Source organism: Mustela putorius, unplaced genomic scaffold, assembly GCF_011764305.1.
Source record: "Mustela putorius furo isolate JIRA1106 unplaced genomic scaffold, ASM1176430v1.1 tig00003845_pilon_pilon_pilon, whole genome shotgun sequence".
Lineage (NCBI taxonomy): Eukaryota > Metazoa > Chordata > Mammalia > Carnivora > Mustelidae > Mustela > Mustela putorius.
This window is the reverse complement of record NW_025421998.1, coordinates 66,396,453-66,410,911: the sequence shown is the minus strand read 5'-3', so window position 1 is coordinate 66,410,911 and position 14,459 is coordinate 66,396,453. Positions and strand designations below refer to the sequence as shown.

General features: G+C 44.3%; 1 protein-coding gene across 9 annotated transcripts in view; it reads left to right on the top strand.

Moving 5' to 3' along the window:
- Nucleotides 1–14,459, top strand: part of ELMO1 (engulfment and cell motility 1) — a 520,745-nt gene that overhangs the window by 45,869 nt on the left and 460,417 nt on the right. The window lies entirely within an intron of this gene.

Here is a 14,459-nt window from a genome sequence, read left to right as displayed (position 1 = left end):
ATCTTTTTATTGTTTCCATGGTTTTGTCTTATCCAGAATGTCACATAGTTGAAACCAAACAGTCTATAGCCTTTTCAGACTGACATCCTTCACTTAGAAACACTCATTTAAGAGTCACCCAGGGGCTCATGAGTGGCTCAGTTGGTTAAGCATCTGGCTTTGGCTCAGGTCATCATCCCAGGGTCCTGGGATGGAGTCCCGTGTCTATAACCCCAGCACAATGGCTAGATTGTATGATAAAGACTAAATGTTTGGCTTTGTAAGAAATTGCCAAACTGTCTTCTGGTGGCTGAACCATTCCTCCTTTTTAACTTTCCATCTGACTTTAGTTTGAAAATAGAACTCAGAGATAATTTATGGAGAAATGCAGGTGCTACTTACGATGTAGCACACTGACTTTAAAGTACCTGTTTTCTTTTACGTAGGATACAGTAGCAGAAGACTTGACCAACAGTGCTTTTTACTATAAGGACATTTATTGTTTACTTAACCAGAAGTCAGCAGCAAGTGGCTTCAGATTCATTAAATAGCTGAAGGACGTCATCAAGGACCCAAGCTCTCTTCTCCTCTTCTTCTCACCCACATGAAGCATGTTGGCCTTTGGTCTTTTGCTTGCTCTTCTTAGTTTCAAGAGGGCTGCTGGAACACCAGGCATTACGCCCTCTTATGCTCAACAGGAATAAAGAGGAAAAGGAAACACCAGTAGCTCTCCTCTTACTTTGGCTCTGCCATCAGAAAACTGACCATTAGCAGATTTCCTCTGACATTTTATTGGCCTCAGGTGGGTCATATAGTCACTCTGGCTGCATTGAGGCCGGAAAGTGGCTGTTCTGAACCCCTCCAATGTTTGGCCAGGCCTCACCCATTTATCCACTAGGCACTTTTTTTTTTTTTTTTTACTTCAGTTGTCATTCATCTGTGATAGGAGGGTAGGTGTGTTTACTCACCTTCAAACTGTGTTTCTATGAGCCCTAAGTTTCTGATGATGAGCATAGGGGTCCCTGCTGGGGAAGGGAGTAGGGACAGAGCGAGCTAGGTTCTGGCCTCCCACTTCTTCTGGACAAGCATACTTCCAACTTCCTCACAGGTTAGAGCTCCTGGAGGGTTTCTTTTGGATAAGGCGGGGCAGCTAGTATTAAGAGTGAAAGAAAGCACCCTGAACTCGGATGACAGTCAATGTTTCTATCAGTTGGAAGAGTCAGATTTTTGGACCAAGGTGAAGCAAGGCTATTCGTTTCCTAAGTGTGTCGTAAAATCCTTGGAATCTTTGTCTTGAAAGCTTTGCCAGATGCACATGTTGAGCACCTGTTAAAAGAAAATTGGTTTTGTCCTCTGTCCTAAAGGAGGAGGACTTTGCCATTTGGAAAGTGGTTTAAATCTTTCTTCTTCCTTGACAAGGAAATGGTCTGGAGCTGGGAGATAAGATGGTCAGCAGCCCGAGCATTACCTCTAAAAAGTAAAAAAATGTGATCTTTCTTCGTCTTTTCAAACATAGCAAATCAAATATCCTTCAGTCACTGCGGGAAAGGATGATTTGTGTTCTCCTCTCCCCTTTTCTAACTTCTGCCCATGTTTACGCGAAATGCGTGGCTTTTCTGATGGGTATTTTATATTTGATGTTGTTTTTTGTGTGTGTGCTGGAGAATGTTGTGGGCTGTTAAAATACATTCAGTTAAAATCCTTTGTAACCAGCCTTTATTTCCTGGAGTGATTTTATGAAACCTTATGGCATATAAAATACATTAACAAAACAAAACAGAACTAGGTGTGTGCTCCTGTGTGCTCGCTGAGGACGAAGGGGTGAATCTGCTGCTGAGTGAAACCGACATGTTTTGTTTTTGTTTTGCTTGCTTCTTTCTTTTCCTTCTCCTTTCCTTTCCTTTTTTTTTGGGAAATAACTCCAGTGGCTCCATGGTTCACACAGCACACTGTGATATATGGACAACATGCTGATGCTGATTCTAGCCTGGGCGCCTGGGCCGTTCTGGTGTTACTGGTACAGTTTTTGAATAAAGAAACCCTGCTGTGTGCAAGACAAAGGGCCTCAGTTCTAAGTGAGCATATGCTTTCTGATGTTTCATGTCGACATGTGTCATCTCATTTACAGCACATAACTCCCTCCAAAGTAAGTGCGATCTCCTTCTGCAGTGGAACACAGTGAAATACCAGACTCGTGCCATATTAGTAAACAGCCAAGAAGCGGCAGAACTAGAGATGGAGTCTCCCCAGAAGCCTGAACAGTTGCCACGAAATCCATTGCCCTGCCCTTCCAGAATAATTGGCCCTTCTCACGTAAATGCAAGGGAAAGAGAATTATTAATTTTGGAACACTTTCTGTGTGTGCCAGATAATTTGCATATTTTACAGTGTTTGCTTCTCAGAACAGTTCAAGGAAAAAGAGAGTTTATGCAGGCCTGTGGTATGAGGGTTACAGTAGTATCCCCATTTTATGTCAGCAGACAGAGGGTTGAGAATTATAGAGGAGACGTGTCCTCCAAGGACATGTGAAGATCTCCTAAGGATGTTGATGAAAGGGTACTCCAGATAATATGGCTTCGGGCTTCTGTAGATTTCTAGAATTGCCCCAAAGCGGTTACTCAGCTTCTTCCTATGACTGATGGCACAGTCATGTGGTCCAAAAGGGTGGTGAATGTATGTTTACTGGAAGAAGAAGATTTAAAACACCCTTTCCTCCTTTCCCACACACTTTCACAGTGGCTCATTGTCCCCGTCCTTGGGGCCTCCCTCTTTGCCTGCACAGGACTGGCATTGGGGCCGACGTGGAGGGCATGGTATACGAGTGTGGCCTAACTCCTCACAGGGCCTTCTGGGAGTGGGTTCATAACAAATCAGTGGTCCCTCCAGTGAGGACTCACTGGCTGAAAGTCTTTACATTAAAATTGAGGTTGACATGCAACAAAATTGCTTGATACTCCCCCTTCCCCAAGTCCTGGGAGAGAATCATTCCCTTCCTGCTCTCCTTTCCCCCAAGAAGTTTATTGAATGAGTTGAATAAAGGGCTTGATTCCAGCCCTCATAGTCCTGTCCTGGCAGGGCCTAGGTAGGCTAATGACAACCAGCAAGACAGATCCAGGAGGAACCAGAACCTGGAATGGATATATGTGCCTCTTGGATTGAGGTGGGCTCCAGATGGGAGGGCAGAAACTTCAGTGGGAGACTGAGGATCTTTGTCCCATCAAGTGGCACAACATTGTATCTAGACTGGAGGCTCACAGGGGCAGATACTGGGTAGTTGCCTTGTGAGGGCACCTCTGAGGAGTCTGCTCCTTGCCCCGTGAAACTTCAGCATGAATGAAGCTGGGTCCAGACTGGCTTCGTCTGGTAGCTCAGTACATCTGAAATGGAAAGTCAGTTTTGGGTTGGAACATGCCAGCAAGGCAGGAATGATCCTTTTGGGAGGTTAGTCTTAAGCCGTGAGTGGTGGTTCCCAGAAAGGAGCTGGGAAGAGCCAGCTTTTCTGTGCCTCTGGGATTGGGGATGGAGGTCCTGGGAATAGTGAGGGAAGGACTTACACACTGGGCACAGAACTGTTTAATAAGTCTGTCAGGGGACTGAGTGTAGGAGAAATAGCACCACAGTGCCAAAGTGAAGGTCATCTTTTATTTCTGGTTTCTGAGTGGGATTTATGGAGGAAGGCGGACGATAGCAGAAGCAGTACACAAGAGTCTGCCCTGTCTTCTCGTCTCTTGCCTTTCTTTGTCATTCCCTGGGGGAGGAAAATTTTGCCCTTTGGTGTCCTTGCTTAGAAAAGTTTTTGTTTGTTTGTTTCAAGTGTCCAGGAATCCTATGCTAGGGGGGAAGTAAAATAATGGAAACAAAGGAAGATAAACAATGTTGGTGAAGTCAGTCCCTTTTGGATTCCCTACCTGAGTTTCCTTATACTGTTTTTTTTTTAAAAAAGAAAAGAGCTTCAGAAGAAAGAACATTTTGATGATTAATTAAATACTTACATTTAAATGAGTATGTGATTGGGTTTTCCTGCGAAAGAAACTTTAAAATACCGGAGGTAGGAAGGGAAAAGAAAAATGAAACAGATACTGACCTCCTTCCTTTCTAGGTGACTGAGAATACAGTTCAAAAGCCCTTTCTTGCTTTTCATGTATTTACACATCTTTTCGAAAGGTGATCCTGGGGGCAGAAAAAAGTAGGACATATTTACTAGTATCTGTTGTGCCTCAGGGACTGTGATAAACTCTGTATGGGTGTGTGCTCATTTAATGCTCACAGAAGTCCCAGTGAAATGTGTTACTGGCCACCTTGGTGAGAAAGTTGAGGCTTTGAGAGATTATGTGGGCTGCCTAAAGAGAAATACCTGGTAAATCCACCCGAGGGATTCCAACCCTGTCTTCACTAACATGCTGTCCTTAACCCTGCTGGTGTGTGTATGCTACCGAAGGACTGGCGTACAGATGCCTTTGATAGCCGTTATTTTTACCCTACATGTTCCTGACATTGATTCAAAGGTGACCTTGCACTTTTCTCTCAGTTTTCTCAACCTTTGATACCTAACCCTTCCTGTCTTGAGTATGACGTATTTTAAGCATTGCTATTCAAAGGGATAAAAAAGTTAAGAAATGAAATTAAGAAAGTTTATACTGTGAGAGGCCATAAAAAAGTATTTGGAACTTCTGCTGGGTCTTACTTTATTTCTTGTCCTAAAATGTAAGTAAACTAAAATTCAACTTATTATATATTTTACAGTTATTCTATCTTAATTAGAGTTCAAGACTGTGCTGAATTTTTATATATCCAGCCAATTTCTTTCTAATGAAAATTCCTCTCTTTGGTCTGTACTATTCTGTCTTTCTTAGGGTTCAGCTCTCAGATTTGGGTTAATAATCTTTATAATATAATGCAGTCATTTTTTTATTTCTTCCTTTTTCTTGTTCAGTGACAGCATTTGATGCTAAGAGTTTTCCTCTTACTACTTTTTTGCCTGAGGCTTATGAGGTTTTGTATATAGCATTATCAAATAATTTTGGTCAATATTTGTTGGACACCAATGATATTCTAGCATAAAGAAAAAAATAATTCTACTTAAAACTTGAAAATAGGCAAATAGACAAAAGGATGACTTTGTGTCTCTTCAAAATCATCCCCTGATTATTGGGACCACCCGAGGATGATCTAATTCTCTAGCTGTATTGTCTTTTTTTGCTTTGCTTTGATTTACTCTTTATTGGCTTTTTCTTTTTAAGATTTTATTTATTAATTTGAGAAGGAGATAGAGTAGGAGCAGGGGGAAGGGAAGAGGAAGAGAGTAGTAGACACACCACTGAGTGCAGAGCCCCACATGGGGCTTGATCCCAGGACCCTGAAATCATGAGATCATGATATAAGCAGAAGTCAGATGCTTAACTGACTGACCACTCAGGCACCCCTACCATCTACTGTTGATTAAGGTATTTTACAAATAGGTAAGGGTAGATGAATACCTATAGTAAATGGTGCAATGCAAATGATTCTTGTCCTTTAGAACAATAATCCCCCAAGATATAATTTTGCTACCATGCAAGGCATTACCCAGTTTTGTATCTACTTCAACAATTTTATTTCAGCTGTCCTTTCAATAACTATATATAAATATCTCTTTTCTCCTATAATCCTCTGAAACAACTTTTCTATCCCATTGGTTTTCTCACTGAATTAAATACATCTTTAATATGTATTCACCTTATATTTGCATGAAGGTCGTGTTTTTAATGTTTGAAAATTGCTTTACAATAGGAACAGTGTATGAGGCTTTCATCTCTCTCAAAAAGACGGAGGGCTGGGCCTTAGTTAAAACAGTAAACCTGATGTTACAAGAACTATTGCAATAGGGGAAGAAGAGCACTGGGCTCAATTCCGAATGCAACAAAGGAAAGTGGAGATTTATAACCATGCATCAGGGAGGGGGTCAGTGGATGGAAAATTACTAAGAGGAAACATCAAGAACAGGGAATTCTTGTGAAACCAACTCAACAGGATTCTTGCTGAAGGCAGGCCAGGGTGATCACCTATCACCTGGAGGATAAGGGAAGATGAAGAATTCCATCAGATACTTAAGCTGATTCATCAGATACTTAAGCATCTCTTAAGCTGATTTAGCAGGACTCTTGCTAAAATTGGACTCCACAGGAACAGAGGTGGAAAGTCATGGTTGGGCTTAGTTGAGCAGAGGACTCAGGAGCCTGACTAAAATTTGCTCAAGGAGAAAATCCTTGTCATATGCATAATGGAACTTAATTTAATCTTCACATAAATCTTAGGTGAGCTTATTACCATTGTCTCTAACTGTACTTAGGAAGAAACAGGCTCAAGAGCATTCAGGTGAGGATAATGTGGAGACACCACACGAGCCCAGGTCTGTGTGAATCAAGATCAACTTCACCATGTCACTCTGAGGAGTCACGGGCTTCTCAGCGAGAAGAGCAATGACAAAAGTGTGACCCGATAGAGTGCACAGAAGAATATGGATAAATAAAAGGAAGAAATAGGTGAAGGAAAAAGTTTGAGATCGCTTACGAAACAACTATGAGACTGTTGTGTTTTTTCCTCCATGGGTCAAAATGAAAATGTGCAGAATGTCGATGCAGTTGTAGAATTGGATAGACTGTACTGGAAAGTCCCTATGTCCTCCCTCAGACTTGAATATATACTTCTTGGATATACGGAGAGACGGGGCCGCAAACAATAAGTAGCTTGCCTTACACTAACGACAACAACAACAAAAAAACCCAAAATGTTGGGAGAGGAGAAGAACTGTGGTTGCTTCTAGGCCCTGGGCAGACATTGGGTTTTCATCTTTCACTATGGAAGCGTACCGTTCCAAAGCTTAGCTTTTTTTTTTTTTTTTAAAGATTTATTTATTTATTTATTTGACAGAGACAGAGAGAGAGATCACAAGTAGGCAGAGAGGCAGGCAGAGAGAGAGAGGAAGGGAAGCAGGCTCCCTGCCGAGCAGAGAGCCCGACGTGGGATTCGATCCCAGGACCCTGAGATCATGACCTGAGCCGAAGGCAGCGGTTTAATCCACTGAGCCACCCAGGCACCCCAAAGCTTAGCTTTTTAACACCATGGGGTGTTTTCACTTATTCTCAAGGATCTCCTAAAGTTCTCACAACAAAATTGGTTATAATTCACTTTACTTAAAAATAAGTACATGAAGGGCGTGCTGTGAAATTAAGTCAACAATATGCTGCTTCAAGTCCAAAATCACTGGGAGGGATTAGGGAGACGTAAGTGGTACGTGGTAGCGAGAGAGGCAGGGGTGAACAAGTACTAAAACCTCTCTGTCTGTCTTCCTGTAAAGCCACTCCCAGCTATGCCCACAGAAGTCACTGCAACAGGTAACATTAGGAGCTCAAATATAATTAACGTGCTAGGGCTGTATCTCTGCATGCCTGCTATCCGTCTTGAGCAGCAAACTCTGTCCTTGAAATACTCTACCGACTGGCTTGACTGTAACTTCCCTGGGATTCCAGATTAGAGGTTGGGAAATTGGTTTTGTGCTTGGAAGTGCTGAATCAGCAACACCTACTGTTGTTACATTCTGGATCCTGATTACAAGTATCCCCACTCCCAGCCATTTAATCCAGAAGCCTTCTGGGCACTCCTGATTCTTTTCTCTCCTCCACTTCTCACATGCCTGCAAAATCCTGTGGATATTGCATTCTGTGCTTCTAAAGAATCTGCCTCTGTTTCCTCCGTACCATTCCAGCCCCAAATGAACCCTCCTTGGCCTCTGGTCTGAAGATGACTTCCGTGGTCTCCTAACATATGTCCTTCCCTCTGTTCCCTGCTTCTTCCTCTCCATAAATGGGTTCCTCTCAATGTTGTAAAAATACCCATATGATCTTGCCAGTTGGCTTGAAACCCTTCAGTGGTTTCCTAGGGCTTACCGATTTGAGCATCCAAAGCCTTTCTGACCCAGCCCCCGCCCCCTCGTTCTCCAGTCTCCCCTCTCCTGGAGTTTACCTTTGTACCAGTCTGATCTGCCATCTGTTTATACTGGCTTTCAGGCAGAATGTGCAGACCTTGCTGAGCCAGCCATTCCTGTGTTGGACCGCTTCCCTCTCAGCCTGGCCTGGGTCAAGCATCTCCTTCTCACCACTGCTCTGTAGCTTTTTCTTTGTAACATTGCTGTAAGAGACCATGTTGTCCCCTAGGGGCAGGGCAGCATCCTGCAAGCATTGGTGTCCCTGTGCTTAACGGGGAGAGGCTCCCCAGAAATGTCTGTGGCTTGAATGAACGAAGAGGTGAAACAGAGTCTTTCTTGCATGAAAAAACTTAATGCAACTAACCTCCATTTAGCTCTGGAGAATTTGTGTGAGAAGGATCTAAGATACTCTGTTGTTCAGCCACAAAAGCCATGTCCTCCCTTCTTTTTTTTTTTTTTTCCTCTCTTCTTTATCCCATTTCTTTATATAAATGCATCTACATAAATCAGCTGTCATTACTGTCACTACAGTGCCTTCCAAAGAGGAGGCAGGTACACTGGAGCAGAGAGGGTTAAGCCCTCCCTAGCTCAACCTGACTTTGGGGTGGGCAGGCATACTTCACAGACATGTAGGGATTTGACCACCACCACCAAAAAACCCCACAAACAAACCAAAAACAAACAACAACAACAAAACCCACCAAAAAAATCCAAAAAACAAAAACCAAAAAAAACAAACCCAAGTTGGGGGAAAACAATAAACATCACCAGCAATGGGACAAATCAAAATCAGGCACCACCTGGTAACATGCGAGGAAAAGGATGCAGCTTCACTTTTCCGTGATTTTCCTGCCAAAAGCTCATAACCTGACTCTAATCACAGGAAGCATCAGACAAAGCCAAACTGAAGGACTTAATACAAAATAAACAGCCTGTAATTTCAGAAACTGCCAAGGTTAGAAAAATCAAGGGAAGACCTAGGGAGGTGTTTTAGGGTGAAGGAGACCAAAGGGAGGTAACAACTTAAAAGTACCTGGTGATTCTGAACCTGATCCTTTTGCTATAAAGTACATTTGGGGGTACATCCTTGTGGTCCAAGGAACAAATGTAACATGTATTACATGTTAATTTCCTGATGATGTTTGTGTTGTGGCTGTGGAGGAGAAGGGTTATAGCTGTAGGAAATACACACCAAAGCATCAGGGAAGCATCAGGGAGTGGTGAGCTTGGGGTTGTTGAGTTACTTTCAAATGCTAAAGAGAGAAAGAAGGATCTTTATACTATAGTTGCAGCTTTTTCTTTTTTTGTAAATTTGAGATCACTTCAAAATAAATTTTTAAAAAGTTACTTATTTAAGAGGCACCTGAGTGGGTCAGTGGGCTAAAGCCTCTGCCTTCTGCTCAGGTCATGATCCCAGGGTCCTGGGATTGAGCCCCACATCTGGGCTCTCTGCTCAGCAGGGAGCCTGCTTCCCTTCCTCTCTCTGCCTGCCTCTCTGTCTACTTGTGATCTCTGTCTGTCAAATAAATATAATCTTTAAAAAAAAGTTATTTATTTGAGAGAGCAGGCACATGCAGGTGTGGAGGGGGAGGGGCAGAGGGAGACTTAGACTTGCCGCTGAACGAGGAGCCTGAGGCCAGGCTGGATCTCACTGCCTTGAGATCATGACCTGAGCCGAAATCAAGAGTTGGACACTCAACTGAGTGAGCCACCCAGGCGTCCGCCAATAAGACATTTTTTTTTTTAAGATTTTATTTATTTACTTGAGAGAGAGACAGTGAGAGAGAGCATGATCGAGGAGAAGGTCAGAGAGAGAAGCAGACTCCCCATGGAGCTGGGAGCCCGATGCGGGACTCGATCCCGGGACTCCAGGATCATGACCTGAGCCGAAGGCAGTCGTCCAACCAACTGAGCCACCCAGGCGTCCCCCCAATAAGACATTTTTAAAGAAAAAAAAGTCAATAGACAAACTTGGACTTGTTCCCACAGACAGGTTGACCTCATAAGATTGGACTCTTGGTGTATTTATGGTGATGGAACTGTGCAGAAGAAGGGCTTGGTTTTCCTTGAGCTGAACTGGAAGTGAAGCAGTGATGAAGTTGAGGGGCATGGCTGAGAGCCAACATGCATCCTGTGTCATCGTCTCCCCCCCACAGCCAGCCCTCAGCAGGTCACCTTACCTGAAAACAGGCTCAGAAGACAGACTGTCACCTCCAGGAGAGCAGAGCTGCCTCCCAGGGGTAAGCGCCATTGGCAGGTTTCTAGCGACTGGGGAGCAAGATGCCAATTTGATGGTGACTTACTGTGAGAAATGTAACCGGGGCCACTGGCCCTCTTTGATGGGCAGATTTCCTTTGTATAGCGGACTTCAAGGGAAGCCTGGTGGTAACCCGGACAGTGGGTGATGAGCAAGGAATCACAATGAGGAGAGCTGGCCAGTACGATCGAGGTCTGGAGGCATCCTGCAAGGGGAGCCTGATTCCTCCATCCTGCACCGGAGCCTCATACTTGGCAATGGGACGTGGAGGCGCAAATCTGTGGCGGGGCTGGTACTCCCTAGGGTAGAGCTGGGTGGCTTCCCAGACTCCAATTTTTCTTTGCTTTCATGGTCGGCCACCTCTCTGCATCTGACTGATGGGTTCTCGCTTTAGATATGGTAATAGCCTCAGCCGGGTTGTGGACTCTCAAATGCCATTGCCTCTCTAGGATTTTGTGTTGACTCCTGGGTTGATTCGACATGTTTCACTCTCAGAGGCATAGACTGCTTTATTCAAGTGCCTTAGAGGTCTCCCCCTTGCCACCACTAGCCACGTGGGAACTTGGGCTAGAGAGAGGCTGTACTCTAGAATAGCAACTTCCCTTTTGCTATTTGTTTTTTTAAAAGTCTGGAGCCATGTAAAAGGAAGGAAAGACCAAAAAAAAAAAAAAAAAAAGGCTTACCTTCTTGGAATATCTTGTTATCTTTAGAGTTCTTTAATTTTCCTAGGTTGCAGAGACTTTCAGAATTTTGGCCAAAATAGATACTTTTCCCTTCTGAGAGCACTGTGCCCCTCCTCTGTGAACCAGAGGTATTCAGATTTCGGAGCACAGTCCGTGTGGGGCTGACTGTTTGTGTGTGTGTGGTGACGAGAGCTCTCTTTCTGCAGCTGAGGCGTGAGACACCCTGGCCTCCTATCCCCCCTTCCCTGGAGTGTTTGCAGTTCCTTCTTGCACAGGTGCTCACATCTCTGCCAGGGCACTGTAAGACCCCTGGGTACTTAGCTCTGGAACTTAAGGTTCCAAACGGCTCCGTATGCAAAAGCCACTTGTCTCCGGGTGGGTGTTGCCTGAGGTTGCCCAGCCTTGGTTGAGGCTTTTGAGTGCCAGAGCTGGTTTTTGAAGAGCTGCCTGAAATCTGGAATGCACATGAGCCCACAGAAAGAAGCAGTGGTTCTGTACAGCTTGTCGGGGAGGGACCAGCCAAAAAGGGTCTGGGTCCTTTTGTGAGTGATGAAGGGCTGGGTGCTTTCAGGTGTGCATCCCAGGTTCTTCTTCAAAGGAGGGTTAGAAGGCAGTTGTGATTTTTGCTGAGAAGGAGCATATACATATATGGATTGGCTTACACTCATCCAAGGTAAGGGTCTTCAATGTAGTATAATTTTATATTTTGTTTTCTCCTCTTTCCATGCCATGATAAGGCCTTCACACAAATGCCTTTAGAAATGATAACCAGGGGCGCCTGGGTGTCTCAGTAGGTTAAGCCTCTGCCTTCAGCTCACTTCATGATCTCAGGGTCCTGGGATTGAGCCCCACGTTGGGCTCCCTGCTCAGCAGGGAGCCTGCTTCCCTCCTCCCCCCTCTGCCTGCCTCTCTGCTACTTGTGATCTCTGTCAAATAAATAAATAAAATATTTTAAAGAAAGAAAGAAAGAAAGAAAGAAAGAGTAACCAGAACATGCCTGCTTTGGCGTCTCCATACAATGGGAAATTGAACCCCAGGTTCAGTTGGGGGTGGGGAAGCAGCATCTATACAGTCACCAGGTCGGCTGCTGAGCGGTGGCATGGCCATCTGTGATCTCTGGGGGATGTCTGCAAACACAGTGTCCTCTCACATGACCGCCGGGTCACCAGGTGCGCAGAGCACCTGGTGGGCAGACACAAGAGACTGGGGGGCAAGGTGGTAAGTGTCTGCAAGGCTGTAGGAGCAGACTTGGTTTCCATTTGCAAACAAAGCAAAACTGAAAGCCCCGCATGATTTCTGGCACTAGTTTTTGCCATCTGTTTGATTTTTTTTTTTTTTTAAACGGGTGAGGGGCTGTGATGAGTATCACACTCTGTGGCCCAGAGAAAGGATTAGAAATAGAATCACCTGAAACATGCTATTCAAAGCAGGTAGGCCCTGAGGTCCGCTGAGGGACCTATAACTTTCACTTTCATTCTGTCCCTGGGCCCCCTTGCATCTGGGAGTCAGAGAATAATAATAAAATAAAGGCAGGCTGTATCAAGAAATGTGATCCTTGGGGTACCCTCCTAAGCTGTGCCTCTGTCAGTCAGATTTTCCATGTGCTGGAAAGAGTTCTGCCCTTCCCAGCTCTGCCAGGCATTCCCCTCAACGAGGGGGCATGGGCTGGGTGTGAAACGGATCCCTCCTCTTGCAAGTGGTAAGGCTGACAGCTGTGTAAGGAAGTGCTCCCTGGAATGGGCTTCGGGTCTCTGCTCCGTCAAGAGGCAGACTTCTATTCCCAATGACAGCTGCAAAGTACAGATTTATGGCAGGGTCCTAGCTCTGAATTCCAATTACCACTTGAATTTCCAAAGAGTCTGCATTTCCCTGTCTGTGGTGCATTTTTACAACTTGCCGCTGTGATGACCGATACACAATCATCCCCAGTGACTAGTATTTCTAACCAAATGATTTACAGAATGAGAGCACAGGTGATGCATATTTAACGCTTTCTGCTCCTTGTGAGGTGAGAGTGCTGGGAAATCTGTTGTGCATTTCTAAAGGATGGAGAGTCAGGTGGGATGGGGACAGCCAGGAGATTGTGGAAGCCAAGTGACACCTACGAGGTTGTGGAAGACATGTATTTTTGTTTACAATAATTATTTTTTGTTTCAGAGAACGGTTCTCCCTGATGAGGGTAGCAGGTGCCAGAGCGTTAATAAAGGATTTTGGGGGACACTTGTATTTCATGCTTTATGCCCGCCCGTAGGTAAAGGCAGTAGCACTCGGTTCTACAACTCTTTGACAGTCTGTTTCCTGTGCTCCAAGGATGGCTGGATTCGCTATTGTTAAGAGCAGGATATTGAGGATTTGGAGACCAGCATGTCCCCTGAGCTCATGCTGTCATCCTTGCCTGTTAAAGCTCCACAGGGCAGGAGGATGGAAAGTGTGTCTCCTAGTTTGACAGTTTGTGGCTCTTCCAGACTCTTGTACAGGGGTCATGTTTTAGCAAGGGATTGAAATGTACAGGTTTCAAGTAACAACTTTGTTGCTTCTGTTAGAGGAAATCCACATGTCTGTCCACATGCACGTCAGCACAATGGAGGGAAAAAAACTCAATGTTTTAAAATAGATCTTTAAAAACATTACCAAGACTACTTAGTGCTTTGAAAAAAAAAATCCTTCTTCTGAACTTTGAAAGTCTTTTTCTCCACACATAAAGGAAAGGCCTTATGTGGCTGTTTTGCTTAATGTGGGTTGGTTTTATTTTCGACTCTTTGAAAGCCAGCATGAAGGCTAAAATTCTATGTGGAGAAGTAAAAGAATGAAAGGAATGATGAGGTTTTGGGTATGCTAAATTAAAGTGACAAGGTACAGATAACAGGGCATGGCTGTGCCCACAAATTAGCCCTCTCTAATTTGCTGCTGGGGAAAGTACTGCTTTGGTGTGCATTGTAATTTCTTTCTTGAATTAAAAGTTTAGAAAGTCTGGTTTGCTCAAAAGTGAAAACCTGAAAAACATATGCCTTTCCGTTTTGAAATGGCCCATGGTTCCCTATGTTCAAAGAAGTGTTTGAGCAAAATCTTGCCTCAAATATATGTAAATTATATGGTTTCATTTTTAGAAGCCACACTGTGTGTTAGATTATCTTGTGTGTGCCTTCAAGTCAGCTTTTCCCAAAGTTTTTGTCCCAATCTGTGTTGGGCAGGTGGCAGCTGTATTTTCTGTGGTCTTCTCTGTAATGGAGGTACCATGTCATGTTTGGAGTGGATTCCTGATGGGCGAGGGAAGGAAAGAAGGCCTGAGCAACTTTCTCCAGCTTTCATGTAGCTCCAGGAAGCCGCTCAATATCAATGGGGATCCAGGAGGACATTTGGTTCCTCCGGCTACAACATGTCCTACCCTACTATTCCTGTACCCCAAGCTCAACTTCCCAGAGGGCTGAAATAGCACTCTGTGAGATGAATTAGCGTATTATAAAAAGTTGGCCACAGAGAAGGTGGCATAGGACTCAGGATTGCTTATTACTGTACTGTAAAAGAAGGCCATTCATGATCATTCACCTTTTGTTTCTAGTTTCTCTGGATGTTTTCT